This window comes from Colletotrichum siamense, assembly GCF_013390195.1.
Source record: "Colletotrichum siamense strain Cg363 chromosome Unknown KSG_Cg363_contig09, whole genome shotgun sequence".
NCBI lineage: Eukaryota > Fungi > Ascomycota > Sordariomycetes > Glomerellales > Glomerellaceae > Colletotrichum > Colletotrichum siamense.
In genome coordinates, this window is record NW_023501022.1 from 467,940 (window position 1) to 476,498 (window position 8,559).

Sequence of the window (8,559 nt, forward strand, 5' to 3'; positions counted from 1 at the left end):
CTCATCCAAGACGGGCAAAAGTTAGTCTGCGGCGAAGGCTAAATCGTTGAACGACGGGCTCCCCGTGCCGGGATCGTTCGGGCGAGAGTCGGCTCAAAGACTTGAGCAGAAAGATTCAGGTGGAAGGTGGTGAGGTGATTAAACGACCGTTGTTCCTTGCGACCATGGCATGTGGTGGGTGTGCCTCGTTCCAAAGTGCGCATTGCAACTATGATAGGAGGCGGCGGGGACGGCACTGCAAGTTGAGGCGAAAACGAGACAGAGATGCAGAGAAAAAGAAGTCGAAAATGGTGTGAGCGAGCTACCATACTGCCTAGGACAGTACGTAGTTGTAAGGACCAATGACAGACAACATGAGCTCGATGAGGCATAAGATACTGTAGTGTGTAAGCCTGTAAGGTAGGTCGACATTTGCAGCAGTTGGTGCACACGGGTATCAGTGTGCAGGATTGTAATCAATTTGTTGCATAGTTGACTGGCAGCAGCTAACTTGGAAGTTCTATCTATCTCTGCTAGCCTACGGATACTCCGTTGCTATCTTTGACTCTGGACCCAGACTTGACCAGATGCAGATCCGAAGCCCCTCCGACTGCCCCGACTGCCCCGACTCCCCCACGGTGATTCTGCAGCGCAAGAGCGGATGGAGAGGCGGATGACGGATGACGGATGACGGGGACCGTCGAGGGCTGACCAGCAAGGTATCTTAGCTTGCCCTGCACGTACTATGCAGTAGATGCCTTGGCCAGGTATGATGATGCACTGCGTCCGCTGGGTAGCAGACTGACCGCTGGCTTGTCGGAGTAACGCAATGATGTGCTCCTGGGGATGGGGAAGAAGGGTAGAATGGGAATAGGTGAATGGGAACGGGAACGTAGACCACCCAGAGACGGAGGCGATGACCGACGACGGGAAGGATAGGGTAGGTACGGTAGGGTTAGGTAGGGTAAGGATAGGTAGGTAAGGTATCCGTACCTTAAGGTAAGAGGATGAAGAAGAAGAAGGGCAGGGGCATGGGAGGTCGGGTCGGCTGGGTTCGGAGCAAACGGTAGGTGAGGTACTAGGCAGGCACAATGGATGGAGGTTCTTACCCTGGGCAGGCAATTCCTGGGAATTCCGTTATTTAGGTAAGGTAAGGTAGGTAAGGTGGGAGAGAACAGGCATTGGCTTGGGTCAGGTACTCGCCGAAAGGCAGGTACTTTGGGCGCCCCTGCCCATCTGCCGCCCAGATGTACCTGAAGCAAGAGGTACTTTGGTCCTTGCCCTGTCTGAGGTGGTTCGTGTGTGCCTGCCTGGGGCTTCCATGGCCTGCCTGCCTGCCTCCGCCTGCCTCCACCCCACCCCTGCCCACCTATCCCAGCCAGCCAGCCAGCCAGCCAGCCAGCCAGCCAGCTTTCCCTTCTGCACGTCCCGTCATCCATTGCATCGGCCGTCTTCCAGCCTCCAGCCTCCAACACCGCACCTGCTGCTGTGCCGTACGCTTAGTTTACGCCTCACCTCACAGAAAATTCCATCTTCGGCGCTAGAACATTTCTCCTGCATCGGTGCTGCACCGGCGCTGCAACGTCCAGGCCTACTACCATACCTACCTGGGTACTCAAGGTAAGGTAGGCACGCCAAGTGCCCTGCCCAGGAGACTGCATCCTCCGTATGGTTATCCTCCGGCCGGACTCCTCCATACTTTGGACGTTGCCCTACCTTACCGCATCAAACCTGCGATCCCTACGTCGGCCGCCGGTTCTTCATCGGCTCAATCACCCATCACCATCGCCAACGCCGTCGGCACCAGAACCAGCTCCCATGTTCATTTCACACTGCTGCTCGCTCTGCTAAACCTGGTCACCACCCACCGCACCGCACCGCACCGCACCTGCCGCAACGCAACGACCTCTCGGGATGCCGAGTGGCCTGTGCGGCTGCTCTGCCTCCAGTGTTCTCCCGAGTCCGATTCTCCAAGACACGGACCCGACATCCATCGACTCTCACTCTCCTCTCAAATATGGATACCGTTTGCCCTCTTTGGGCTACGGATACCTACCATGTCTTCTTGGCCTCCTGCTCCCGCGCGCATCTGCCCCCCTCCACACCCTCGTACCTACTGCGTACTCTCTCCTCTCTCCCGCTCCCCGGACCTCGACCTCACGACCAATCTCGCTTTTCGCCTACACTGCCCACAACAAGGCAAACCGCTGGCTGTTCCTCGCACTTGGTCTCCTCCAAAATATTGGCCTACCCTGCGCCTTGGGTAGCGTCTAAAGAAAGAGCGCCTTACCTAATAGGCGACCGCCAAAGGTCCTCGTCATCCTGGGACGCGTCACAGACGCCTGCAAGCGCAGAACCCTGCCCGTTGGACTTAAGACAAAAAGATGGCCCTGCCACCGTCGCAGGGCCCAGAGGCATCCTCAAACTCAAATTCCCGTCTAATATGGGAGAGAAACGCTTGGCACGGGAAGTTGGGTGCGGGTAACGTTCGGGTAAGAAGCATAGCCGGACCGGTCAAGATTCACTCAAACCTTCCTCCACCACCCCCGTCCGTTGTTGTCAATCGTCACTTACCGCCGCCGTCTTGAATCTTACCTTCACTCTGTCTAGCCTCTCCAGTCCGAGAGTGTGTGTAAAAGAGCAAGTGAAAGGTATAGTGTGTGTGTGTGGGCTTTCTCCTGCAATTTGGTGGAGATAAATGGGCGGGCAATCAATCATCTCTGAAGGCCCATCATCCCGTCTTCGGCTGCTGCTGCTGCTGCTGCTGCTGCTGCTGCCCCAGCCCCAGCTGCGACTCTGTCTCTCCCCCAGCTTCGAGCTCTGCCCCTTCTTGAAGAATCTCCATTGACTGCGCATCAGTTGACTGGACCCAAACAACTGGCGGGATCGCCAGCCTAGGTGCTCCGTGCTGGCAGTTGCTCGGCACTTTCCGGCCTTGTCCGGCGTCTTGCCATTCGGGGATTGTCCGCCGTGGTTTTACATCATCGAAAAAACGTCCGGATCCTGAAAGCCTCCGGTGCTCACCCACTCATGTCCACTTCTCTCGTCCATCTTTCCAGGGTCAGACTGCTAGTCGGTCCCAGCACCAGGGGTCAGGATCAATCAAGCTCCATTCTCCATATCCAGCAGCAGCTCCAAAACGGGGCAAAGCTCATTCCAACTTCCAACCACCGCAGAAGAGAGCCACCACAACCATCCACCTTCCACCATCGTCGGGTCAGCTCAACCTTTCCCCCGGTTCTCGACGTTGCATTTTCCCTCCGTCTCCTGCGGGACAAAGTGGGCGACGCATCAACCCTCCGGCAATATCCTCAAGTTTGTCTCTCCTCCTGCATCCCATCCCATCCCATCCCATCCCATCCCTCACCTGGAATAGTTAGCCCGCGTACCTACCTTCGTCACGCCCAGACGCCCAGAACGCCCTGACGACGAGGAGAGACCCAAACGAGAAAACCCAAATAAATCACCTGTCAACACAAGAACCGCCAAACGCCTCGAAACCCTGCACACCCTGTCATCGTCGACCCTGCCAACCCTGTCGTCCTCGTAGGGAAGAGCAGGCGGGCAAATGGTCCGTCCGCGTCCACTCTTCCCGAGCCCACGGGGCGTCCTGGTGCCGTTCACTCAGTGCATCGGTGCGTCCCCGGTTCCAACCTGGCCTTGTCTGTCCTTGTCGGGCCTGTCCCGTCACTTGCTATGTCTCTCTGACTATGCTGTTCTTCGCCCTGTGGCGAGTATCTACATGTGTTGTCGTTGGCTTGGGGCTCTTGCTTCCTGACGGCCTTAGCTTTCCCGGCCCCGAGTGGACGATCGAGGAAAGCCGCCAGCCGAGCCTCGAAGCGCATGCGCAGTGCCGACGTCCCTTAGGGTAGAGACGGTACGTATTGTCGTCTCAGACGTACCTCAACGCGCGCAGTAAGGTTTCTCGTCTATTCGTCTACCCACTTTACACTTGACCTAAGACTGTGTGCCTCTAATCCATGTTTAGCGCCGTTGTGAACATCACTTACGTATTCAAACACTCTTGCCTTGGAACGCTCCAAACTCTATACGTCCATCGGGCTTGTACCGATGCTCTGACGCATCTTCGAACGCGACTGTCTGATTAAGGGAGGCGAGGGGTGAAAGCATATTGCACGCCTTTGCGCGTTGCGACGTCCTCTGATAGCTAGCGATCGCAACACCATCGGCTTGAACTCGGCTCACTCGTCTCGAATCACTGATCAGTATCGATGCGCTTGAGAAACCGTCTAGCCGCCCGTCTAGCCCAGGCCCAGCGCCTGTCTCGAAGGAATTTGAGACCTTCCAAGACACCAGATCGCATCCCGTCCACTTGGCCCGATGCGCTACGCTACATCCGTCTCCGTCCGCTGCTCGAGATCGGCCAAGGCGTCGGACGGCCAAACGATCGCTCCAAGACAGAAGAACCTGTGGAGAGAGGTGGATCGCAAACTGGAACTGGTGCAAGTCACATATACACACACCACACCTGCCGCCAGTCCAGCAAAACACTCGAACGCGTCGTGACTTGCACTCACGCTTGGCTGGATTTTTTTGTTCGAAGTCCCGACCTGGCTGCTCTTCATATTTGAAAAGACCAACGAGACCCAGACCTGAGGATGGGGCAGAGAGAGGTCGGTAAAACGAGACCTCCAACGAACTGGACCCATTCCCCCCCAATTTCCCCTCCCCTTACGGCTGGCCTTTGAAGCAATTTGTATTGATTGCCAGTGACCCCATTTTCCGGGCGCGCACTCTCCTTGTCTCCCACTCTACATTTCCTTCACTTCCACTGCGACCCACGACGACGAGCGCTCGCACTCGCCCGCCCCTGCACGCGCGCACGCCCATTCTCCCCGTACCATTGCAATTATCCTGTCCCAGGATACATGATACCTTTCCCATGTCAAACGAGAAGAGCTGTGGCTCCCTCGACAGCCCCAGATGTCCAGAACGGTCGTAGACAGGACCCGGCCGGAAACACGCCAGTCCAGAAATGGCGGTCAATTTGTCGCTGTTACCACCATACTGAGTGCTATGTACGTTGGACTCAATCCAAGTTACCTTGGCCCTTCTCTATCCTCCTCTCTCTCTCTCTCTCTCTCCTCCCCGAGCGTGTATGTACTGTATGTGTCTGTCTCCCACTCTCCAGGGCCCCGCTGCATCTTTCACAGGTGACGGGACTACTATGTATTACTTGGGACAAACCCACATTCTGCATTGGAGACAGACAGGCAATAGAACTGGAGCGCCCAGGAGCACACGCCCGGCCCAGATACGGAAGGGCCCAGATGTGGTTCGAGAGAGGGTTGAGAAAGAGGCTTAAGTCGTCCAACAAGTCTTCGGGTCCTTACCACCCAAGTGGATGCCGTTCCATTTGAAAGGCAGAGGAGAGAGAACCCACTCAACGTCACGGCATATCCCATGTCGTTTTCTTTTTTAATCCCCTTCCCATCTCTCCTCCTTCAACATCCAAGCCCAAAACGCCCTCACCTCCAACGGTCAAGGGGTGACAGGCAGGCAGGCAGGCAGGCAGTCAGGGCGCAGACAGACGGGGCATCAGTGGGATGACCCATATTCAGATCGGCGTCGACGAGGCCCTCCTTGTGCGATAGGTATCTCGTTCCCAAACATCGTGAAAGCAGAGAGGCAGGGCCATCAATCTGACCACCCGCCGCGCCGTCCGATCCGTTCTTTTTCTTCAGCTATTGACGGTCCCATGTTTTAATCGCTCTCAAATTAGAATAAGAATACCTCTAGTGTAGCAGAAAGAACCACGCCCACCCCAGTCTCCAGCAGCTGTGGCTCCCCCTCATCCCCTCCCCATCAATCAGATCCCCCCTCCCCTTCTCCTCCTCCTCCCAATCCATACACCGGCGAACGGCAACAAGCTGGTTGGGCCCTGTTTTTGTTTTTATTTATTTTCTCATCAAATCAGCTGCCAAGTCGGAGGGGTTCCTTCTCGCTTGCTTGCTTTTGCCATCGGCTAATCCATCGCTTAAGATAGCAGCATGCGCTTAAGGGATTTCCGACAGCGAGATGTCATCATAATCAACAATGACAGGCAGCCTCGCGCGCCCGCGCTATTTGAGGCTCTTTGGAGGGGCAAGGTATATGTGGTGGTCTACCCAGCTGCTGGGGACTTTTTGGCGCCGTTTTTGAAAGAGACAGACTTGGGCCCCCCGCAACTACGACCATGTTTAAAGGCTCAAAGCAAAAAAAAGGGAACAAGTACAGTACACGGCATGCGATGGCCGCAGCCCTGGGGGTTTCCGGGATTTGCTCAGTCCTCGGGACCCGATGAATTGATTACCGAATTGAAGAATTGATTGAGTGGTTGATTGACCGAACGGGAAAAGAGGGTACCTCTCCCAGGAACATCACCCTTTGCGTGTGCGCGCGTGCTTGTTGTGGGCAGCAGAGGGAAATGTGCCTCTCCACAGCAATGCGTGGGACGATAGACAGGCAACTCTCTCGCACCCTGGGCCCCGTAGTGTACCTACCTACCTCCCTTCTGGATGAGATTGAGGAGAAGAGGTCAAAGCAACACCACCGCACAAGGGCGAAAACCGACGATGCTGTCACCTTCTGCTCCCAGTATCACAGTGAGGGGAGGGGAGGGGGGGGAACAGGTCAGCGGGCAGGCAAGGCAGGGGCAGCGCCCGGTTGAGGGTGAACTACTGGCGAGAGGGGAGAAAGGCGTGAGAGGCATGTCAGAGTGTGGGTGGATACGCCCTCATCTCTACCCGTCTCTGGATGGGGAGACTTTGGGGAGGGGAGAAGAGAGGGGCGAGGAGACGGAGAGAGATTGATGTTTGATGGCCAAGGCAGGCGGATGTTCATTGCAACGGGACGGTTGGGCGGCGGCGGCGGCGGCGGGCGGCTTGGATGTTGTTGCTGCGCGCGGTATGTGCGTCTACCATGCGGCAAGGGCGCCTCACCCCTGGCCTGGCTCGCTGCCTCTTCATCCCGGCCCCCGGTTTGTCTTGGTCCCTGTCGTTCTCGTTGTGTGTGCGAGCGTCCTCGTCTCTGTGCTGCCATTTCGTTATTTTTTACCCTATCCAATACCTCGCGGTAAATCAATGCGATCCGCCGGGCAGCTCCCTTCCCGTCTGGTCTTGTCTTTCTGCTGTGCCGATGCTATGCTGGTCCCTTCTCTCGTCTGGTGTTGCTGTTCGCCAAGCCAAGGCTGTGTGCGACCCGAGTGTACCAGGTTCTTTTACCTTTCTCTCACACTCTCACATTCCCTCCCCCCTAGCTCTATCTTTCTCTCTCTCTCTCTCTCTCTGTCCCCCCCTCTGCCTACGGACGATGAAGTAAACCAAATCTAGCTCTTCTGATTGGTCCCAGGCCCAGAAAAGGCACTTCCCGTCCGTCTCTTGCCTCCCTCTATGTGTGTCTGTACCCATGTAAGAAGGGGTCTTGTGAAAGTCTTGTAACCTATGTCATGGAGGGTCCCCAAAGTGAAGGGACCGGGGCACATTTCTCGGCTGGATCGGTTCGTCAACTAAACCCGACTTCATAAAAACTCAATGTACGATGATGGATGTGTGGGTGGGTGTTCGTCTGAGGTTGGTTGGTAACAGGAAAATCATCGAGCCAAAGTTGTCTTGGTCTCTCCCAAGTCCTCTCTCAATTACCCCCCTTCCTGGGTGCGTGACAGCATGTCTTGACCGATCGGCGGTCCCATGTTGTCATCTTCTTCGCTCTCTCTCACCATTGCCCACCCACCCTCTGGTGTCACATACTCTCTCTCGACTGCACCCGTCAACTCATGTAGTCATCATTACCACGTCCACCGTAGCGGGACCAGATTGAATTTTGAACCTTGAGCCAACTGAAGGTAGGATAGGCAGATGGGAAAAAAACAACTTTTGTCTTTGCTCATTGTGTAATTTTTTATACGTATCTCGTGGCAAGGTGAGTTTTCCTAATCCACTGACTATGGTTAAACATCAGAAAAAATAAAATAAAATCAATGATCACATTCTTATAATCCCTGCCCAGAATGTGTGTAAAACTTTCGCCCCCTCCCCAAAGTCTAGTTCCGCCCAATGGTTGTGATATATCCCGTTGCGATGACGACAATGTCGAGAAAAAAAAAAAAAAAAAAAAAAAACCCTCCCAAATCCTGTAAAGCGCCATCTTTCTCCTAATTTCCCGGGGGTAAAAAAACCAACGAACAAGCAAAATCGTCAAAGTTCGAAACAAGAAAAGAAACAAGAACTTGCATCGCAAGAGTCCTCCAACCTGAGCCCCTGACACCAGTATTTTTTGTGTAAAAGAAGTCGTGTGAAGAGAAGAAACAGAACCAGCCAATCAGACGTGCTCCCCAGCCGCCTTGAAATGCCTCGACAATGAACCAACCCGTTGTGTTTTTTTTTATCTACTACAAAGACCATTCCGGCAAAAAGTGTGTCCCATCCCATTCCAGCTGAAAATGAGACTCCGCAACAAGGTGGATATCAGAACGAAGAGAGCCAAGAAACGAAGCAAGAAGTTTGACGGGGGTGGAAGAGGAAGTATGAACAGGTAGATGTAGTAGTGCCATGACCAGGGCAACGCCAAGACCGCCCTTGT